We start from the raw sequence: 8,372 nt of genomic DNA, 5'->3' as shown, positions 1-8,372 counted from the left end.
ATTAGTTCTAGGAGAAAAGCCAAGTATGCTGGGAAAAGGTGGTCAGAAATTCTAGTGGTTTGCTGCACAAAATGTATTAGGACATTAAGAATAGAGAAAGTGTGGCCTTCTATGCCATGGAGACCAGCGAAAAGAGATGGTAGTTAAGAGGATGATGAACACTGAATATGGAGATTCAAACAGTCACTGGAGATAAGAGGCACTTGAACAGTGTCAGATGTACTTAGTATGAGACTGAAGTAATAAAAAACAAAGTACTCAGAACACTGAAGTTTGGGAGCATGTGAGCAGGATACATTGTTGCATACATACATCAGCAACGACTACTTTTGGCTTTGAAATGGGTTTAGAAAAAAATAAAAGGATAAAAAAATAGGATTGCTGTCAGTCCTTTAGTTCAGCTGAGTTTTAGTGAGGAAAAAACGTGAGCTTTACGGTATGGGACTAAACAGAGGGAAAACTGGAGGAAAAGCCAAAAATATTATAAAAACTGATAATCTCAGATAATAGTCCATGACATCTTGTTTTGTCGTCATCAGGAGAGATGAAGAAACATGATGTAGTAAATAAAAGAAAGTGTTTACGAAACCACGCTGGAATATTCACCATGTTACTGAAATACAACAGAAGGTAACCAAAGAAGATGATCAGGAATTAAGTCTTGATAATTGGTGAAACGGGAACACAAACTCTTCATATCACCAGCTTTCCATCCACATTCGGAAAACTGCACTGTTAGGATGGGGGTGATGGTTTTGAGGGTGGTGTTGGTAGGACGGTATTTGTAGGCTGGCTTTTGTGATGGTAGTGTTGCGGGGAGGTGTCTGTGGAGTTATATTTGACAAGCGGTGCTTGTGCTGACACTGTTTGGTGGCCTGGTTTGTGGTGTATATTGGGCTGAGTTTGCAAGCTGGTATTTATGAGATGTTGTTTGATGTTTGTGGATGTGTTTTATGTTTGAAAATTTTTTTTTTCTGCGGTCTTTGTTGGGGTGGTGGTTGCTGGTGGTATTACATATCTATCTATCTATCTATCTATTTATATATAATATCTATCTATATATATAATATCTATCTATCTATATATATATAATATCTATCTATCTATATATATATAGATAGATAGATAGATAGATATAGATAGATAGATATATATATGTGTGTGTGTGTGTGTGTGTGTGTGTGTGTGTGTGTGTGTGTGTGTGACAGAAAGGGGAGGACAAAAAACGTAGATGATTGCGGAGGAGAAAAATTGCTAACGGAACAGCAAAGGCCCATAGGTCTGGTCCTGCTTTCAGATGGATTGAGAGAGAGAGAGAGAGAGAGAGAGAGAGAGAGAGAGACTTATCACAGGAAAATTACTGAGCAAATATACTCACAGTGAGCAGACAGACTAATTAATATACGCACATCGACTAATAAATAAAACTGATGATCAAAGTCTACTTCGTTTGCTGGGCCTCAGTACACATCTACACATTTTCAGAACAAACTCTTAATATTGAGGTTCATAGCAGTAAGACAGACAAACCGTATGAAGTGGCTGGGCATAATGGCAAGTAAAATCCCGACTTTCCTTGAAATAACGCTACGGCTTCCGCGTCTGTTCTGAGACGTCATCGTCATCCTCATCAACATATACTGGAGAGAGAGAGAGAGAGAGAGAGAGAGAGAGAGAGAGAGAGAGAGAGAGAGAGAGAGAGAGGTGCTACGAAGCCTCTTTACCAGACGAGAATACGTCCTAGGATTTGTGATATGTCAATGGCCGGGATTCACAGTCAGGAACAAAAGTTGGCACAGTATTCTTCAATTTTCACTTCTCACTTCCCTATGGTGGCTAACATATTTAAGCTGAGAGTCAGGAGTAAAAGTTGGCTCAGTACTGTATAATTTTTATTCTTGGCCAAATTATCCAAGCTGACAAAAATTACATATGTCTCTGATCCGTCCACATGGAAAGTTGCGGACATGTCCTAGTGTGAAGTGTACGCAGTGGTACAGTAGGTAAAGTTGCATTCCCGACCTTACCTACAGTCTGTCTATTATGTCAGGAACTACAAATGATTTACCGTCACGGACATAAATATTGAATCGCTTCATTACAAAAAGAGGAAGAATCACTGGGCAATGTATTTTGAAACAGGGTAAGAGGATCTCAAATGTGGGTAGCATTATGTTTGAATACTTAATCGCGTCAGTCTCATTTATTATTATTATTATTAATATCATTATTATTATTATTATTATTATTATTATTATTATTATTTTTGTTATTATATTCCTGCTATCCCAGTGCAATTATATTTAGTTTCGGAGGAAATTTTCCAACCGGATGTATTAGATTCAGCGTTCATTATCACCGTTACTGTTTGTGGCTCCCTTAATCTACCTGAAATAGTCTACAGCAGCAATAGTGAAATAGAATAAATCTTCACAACACTGATGCATTTCAGTCACAGAGAACATTTCTTGTAATTCCTATGGACTACTCTTTCCAGGCATCTTTATTTTCTAGAGTGCTTGGAGCCGTATTTACAAATCTATTTAACCTAAATATTTCTCTCCGAGGACGTGTTTCTCTCTTTGTTTCCTTGATAATATATGTTTGCTTAGCTTTTTGAGTTGTCTTATAGCAAAGGGATTAATGAAGGCTATATCAGATAGCTTCAGTTCGAAGAATTTAATCCAAGGCGAATAAAATAGTCTGGAGGTAGAAAGAATTAAATATATATATATATATATATATATATATATATATATATATATATATATATATATATATATATATATAATGTGTGTGTGTGTGGAGGGAGGTGTAAGCACTTATATTTAATTCACATAGCTACAGTACACGCACACAAACTAGGCTAAACACTAAATCAAAAAAAAAAAAAAAAGTAAAAAAAAAAAAAATCCAGGTAAAATGGAACTGCAGTAGACTGTTGTTAATCTCGGCTATTAGTCAAGATACTTGTTTAATATTCTCCGGGCTTTAGGAGATAATCTGGGTGTGACTGAATTTCTGGTTCTCTATTGTTTAATTGCATCGTTAAATTTTCATGATAAAGACTTCACGACGATATTACCAGAAACTGGATCGTTTTCGTACTTTTTTCACCCTAACAATCACTCTAGTTTGGCTGTGAATGTCTGGTAGTTGTATTAGTGAGGGTCTGTGGGTAGGAGGGAAGTGAGGCGGGGTTTGGTACTGGATGCGGGGCTGTGGGTGAGGCCAGGGAAGGGAGAACTGATGGCTCCATTCGGCCCTCGCTGCCCAAGAAATGGCAGTGTGGGCGACACGGGGAATTTCAAAGCATGGAGAGAAGACCACCGATGTTGTTGTTGGTGCTGGTGAGGGTATGTTGTTGTTGGTGCTGGTGAGGGTATGTTGTTGTTGGTGCTGGTGAGGGTATGTTGTTGCTGGTGCTGGTGAGGGTATGTTGTTGCTGGTGATGGTGAGGTGACTATGTTGTGGTTGTTCTTCTTCTTCTTCTTCTTCCTTTTCTTCTTCTTCTTCCTTTTCTTCTTCTTCTTCCTTTTCTTCTTCTTCTTCTTCTTCCTTTTCTTCTTCTCCTTCCTTTTCTTCTTCCTTTTCTTCTTCTTTTTCTTCCTTTTCTTCTTCTTCTTTCTTTTTTTTCTTCCTTTTCTTCTTCTTTTTCTTCCTTTTCTTCTTTTTTTCTTCCTTTTCTTCTTCTTTTTCTTCCTTTTCTTCTTTTTTTTCTTCCTTTTCTTCTTCTTCTTCCTTTTCTCCTTCCTTTTCTTCTTCCTTTTCTTCTTCTTCTCCTTCCTTTTCTCCTTCCTTTTCTTCTTCCTTTTCTTCTTCTTCTTCTTCTTCCTTTTCTTCTTCCTTTTCTTCTTCTTCTTCTTCCTTTTCTTCTTCTTCTTCCTTTTCTTCTTCTTCTTCTTCCTTTTCTTCTTCTTCTTCCTTTTCTTCTTCCTTTTCTTCTTCTTCTTCTTCCTTTTCTTCTTCTTCTTCCTTTTCTTCTTCTTCTTCTTCTTCCTTTTCTTCTTCTTCTTCTTCCTTTTCTTCTTCTCCTTCCTTTTCTTCTTTCCTTTTCTTCTTCTTCATCCTTTTCTTCTTCTTTCCTTTCTTCCTTTTCTTCTTCTTTCCTTTCTTCCTTTTCTTCTTCTTTCCTTTCTTCCTTTTCTTCTTCTTTCCTTTCTTCCTTTTCTTCTTCTTTCCTTTCTTCCTTTTCTTCTTCTTTTCTTTCTTCCTTTTCTTCTTCTTTTCTTTCTTCCTTTTCTTCTTCTTCTTCTTCTTCCTCTTCCTCTTCTTCTTCCTCTTCCTCGTCTTCCTCTTCTTCTTCTTGTTCTTCTTCTTCTTGTTCTTTTTCTTCTTGTTCTTTTTCTTGTTCTTGTTCTTTTTCTTTTTCTTTTTCTTGTTCTTCTTCTTGTTCTTTTTCTTGTTCTTCTTGTTCTTCTTCTTTTACTTCTTCTTTTTCTCTTCTTCTTCTTCTTCTTCCTCCTCCTCCTCCTCCTCCTCCTCCTCTTCTTCTTCTTCTTCTTCTTCTTTTTCTTGATCCTTTTTTCTTTCTTTTCTTCCTTTTCTTCGGCCTTTTCTTCTTCTTCTTCTTCCTCCTTTTCTTCTCTTCTTCCTATTCTCCTCCACCTACTCTTTCTTCATCTGTCCTCACGCTCATCTGAACGCTAACCCAGTGGACTACATGAAACTAGCCACTTCAGCCGTGTGCTCCCAGAGAGAATAAGCTGAAAGCCAGTTTGTACACGTCTGAAATATATCTTCCCACTTATTTCAGACGTGTGCAATTTGGCCGCTGTAATCAATTCAGTTTTATCTAATCACCTACCATGCCTGGTTTAGTGTATTTTCATCGAAGTATACGAAAAACACGTTCTCTCTCTCTCTCTTTCTCTCTCTCTCACACACACACACACACACACACACACACACACACACCAGGGAGAAAATGCAGCCCCATTGAGCCTCCGAGTGGCAAATCTTGGATCGTGAATATCGCCGAGGCTGCCCAGGTTCCGGTGCAGGAGGGGGGGGTAGGCAGAGGGTGCGGAAGCAGAAGGAAAATAGGAGGGAAAAATGTGCGATCCAGATGGGGTATTCTGGGGGTCCAATTCCCCTGTTTTTCAGTTGCGTTTTTTACCTGGCCTGCAAAACTAAGGAACAGTGCCCCTTACTAGTTCAGACATCTGACATATCCTTTACAACTTAACAGAATTACTGAAAGGATTAAATAACGCCTGTTTTTCTGTACCTTTGTGTAATATCTAAACCTGCTGATAAGATTTGTCACCAGTTTGTCAATACATACAGGTCCCACTCCCTTTCCAATTATTACTTCCGCCAGCGAAGGTGGAGGAGGTTATGTATTCACTCCTGTTTTGTCTGTTTGTCCACAAAAGATATCTCAAAAGCTATTGCTGGATCCGAATGAAATATTTTGGACATGTGGGTTGTGGGCCAAGGAAGAGGTAATTTCATTATGGTGATCTGAGTTCAGGTCCTGGTTCAGGATTGTTTTTGGTTTGTTTGTTCGCAAGATATCTCCAAACGTTACTGATAAATTTCAATGAAATTTTATGGACATGTGGTCATAGGTCAAGAAAGAGTTTATTAAATTTTGGTGGTGATGTGAGGTATCTGGCACAGACGATGGAGGAGGTAGGCTCTCTCTCAGTGCGCCTAACTTGTTCAATGCTACATACCCCTCCCCCCCCCTCCAGATAGAGAAAATGAAAGTGAAAAAAATAACAAGTCAAAGAGAAAGAGAAGTTACCATGTAGATGGAAGGAGGATGAAATAATAGTGGAAGAAAAGAAAAAAGTAAGTTTAATGTTAATACAAAACAAGTAAGTGAGTCTGTTTTTCTTTCCCCCCGCCTACAAATTAAACTTACATACAATGAAAACAATTGGAGAAAATTCAGAACGCAATGATAGTTATTTGGTACTTTCAGAATGGTGTCGTTTTCCTTTAGCTAACTCTTGGTCCCTCCAGGCGATTACAAGCAGGTTGCAGAAGCTCTCAGATAGTGAATGAGTTACTGAAAGTTCTATCGAATTACTATAAGCACTACCGAATTACTATAAGCTCTAACGAATTACTGAAAGCTCTAACGAATTACTAAAAGCTCTACCGAAGCTGTTCACTTTAAATCCATCTCCTAAGCTAAATAAACCGTGATGATAGGAATGTGATTGCCTCTTTAAGTTGGCCTTGCGTGATGCGTACGTTGTGGTGGGTGCTGTGCTTGGCGTGACTTGTTTGGCGCAGTGTCTTGGTTGGCTGTGTGACGTGTGGAGAAGTGTGGTCCTATGTGTTGTAGTGTTGTTACCCTTATTACCTGCTGTATTTGTGTCCTTACTATGTTTCTATGTTTCCTAGTTGCCTGTGGTGGCCACCTTAAGTCTTCTAAGAGGTATAAGCGTCTGTTGCTGCTAAATACTGCTGTGTAGATTGGTGTAGGTGTGAATGGTCTGCTCGGTGAAAATTGACAGTCAGTTCCTCTGATGATTTTACCGACCTGTGCTTGTAATTCTATCGCAAGCGTGTTGGTAAGGAAGGCGCCAAGTATTTTGTCATGTATTACGCTTGACAACTGACCCGAATGTGAGACTCATATATATATGCATATAATTTGTATCCGGTATTTTCAATGTGTTCATGGGGCGTAACGACATTACTATTTAGTAGTTTTATGTGTGGGTCTACTGGCATGGGTATATTATTTAAGGTGTGCTTCAGGGGATGTTGGATGATGTTTGTATTAAGCGACATTTTGAACAGTGTAAGGAGCTGTGGCTGTGAGTGAAAAGTCTTATATTGTAAGGGGGGGGGAGTTTTATATCTTGGTTCCTGTTTCATACGGAACTAATAAGCTGGGCTGGCGCCTGCTGTAGATATGTTGGGAATGATTGGTGGCGCTCGTGTTGGGATGTTATGTTTCTGGGGTGTGGCTGTGATTTCTGTCTGATGCTTTTGCTTGGGATAACTGGTAGGCTCTTTTGCCGCTTCTTCCACTTATTCCTGTTCTCTTTTCCGAGTTTCAGTTACTTTCATCATGGTGGATGAATTGTCTTCTTTACTAGCCCAGTCAGGTGGGAAGGTTCCATGGTTTTGAACTTTTCAGAGGCAGGGAGCATTGCTTGAATCTCTCTCTCTCTCTCTCTCTCTCTCTCTCTCTCTCTCTCTCTCTCTCTCTCTCTCTCTCTCTCTCAAATGGCTGGTTGTCAAGGGACGACAAGGGGGGAAGGTTGTAATGTCAAGTAATTTTCAAATTGTTAGTTAAGGGTACCAGGTACTATGGCACAGTGCGTGAAGCACATCATAAATTTGGTGACAACAGTGTTATTGTTATATCAAGGAAATTTGAGACCTATGTATATGTATGCATTTATGTATATATATCTATATTTTCTATCTATCTACCTATCTATATACATACATACATTTATATATATATATATATATATATATATATATATATATATATATATATATATATATATATTCATTCATTGCCATGTATGCATTTATGTATATATATATGTATATTTTCTATCTATCTACCTATATACATACATTTATATATATATATATATATATTCATTCATTGCCAGACGCCATGTATCCCAAACGGGGTGGCCAAGGGCTTAGAGTTAATTGTTTTACAGGGAGGGGCACTAATCCTCCACCAACCCCACTTGACACGTAGGGAGAACGAGCCAACAGCATCTGGTGTTCCCAGGCGGTCACCCATCCAAGTACTAATCAGACCCAACGTTGCTTAACTTCGCTGATCGCACGGGAAGCCGTGTACTCAACGTGGTATGGCCGTTAATATATATCGCTCTCTCTCTCTCTCTCTCTCTCTCTCTCTCTCTCTCTCTCTCTCCATTTATATACCATATATATTTATTGATAGATAGATATAGATATATAGATATATAAGGCCTGGTGAGTGGTGAATAGGGAGGCTTTATGAGTGGTAGGGGACCTGTGATTCAAATATTCGCAATAATATACGGAACTACAAAAGCTTGCGAAGAGGACTATAAGGCATTTAAAGCATTTATAGATTTTGAAATGGAATAAGACAAAGTGAAATTAGAAGTTTTATGAGAGGCTTTGCGTATGTGTGGTGTGAAGGGAAAGCACCAAATGCCGTAAAATGTTTCTGTGATGATAATAAATTTTGTTTGAGGAGGCAGTTGTCTTAGCAAGTGGTTTAGCATCAGTTCTGAGAAAGACAAGGATGTGTGATGTCCCCATAACTATTCAGTATTTATACAGATAGGATTATGAAAGAGGTAAAATCTCAACAGGTGGAGGGAGAGAGGGAGGGATGAGGACGGAAAAATATAAACAGTGTGAGCATGAAACACTTAGAGTACGTA

The 8,372-nt window shown here is 38.7% G+C and overlaps 1 non-coding gene across 1 annotated transcript; it reads right to left on the bottom strand.

Moving 5' to 3' along the window:
- Positions 1-7,698: 7,698 nt before the first annotated feature.
- Positions 7,699-7,817, bottom strand: LOC145415498 (5S ribosomal RNA). Its single transcript, XR_013900098.1, has one exon. It is a non-coding gene; the product is annotated as a 5S ribosomal RNA (ribosomal RNA).
- Positions 7,818-8,372: the final 555 nt, after the last annotated feature.

The sequence above is a fragment of the Coenobita brevimanus genome, chromosome 102 (assembly GCF_032717465.1).
Source record: "Coenobita brevimanus isolate Jiangsu-jjx chromosome 102, ASM3271746v2, whole genome shotgun sequence".
Lineage (NCBI taxonomy): Eukaryota > Metazoa > Arthropoda > Malacostraca > Decapoda > Coenobitidae > Coenobita > Coenobita brevimanus.
This window is presented reverse-complemented; position numbering and strand designations above follow the sequence as displayed.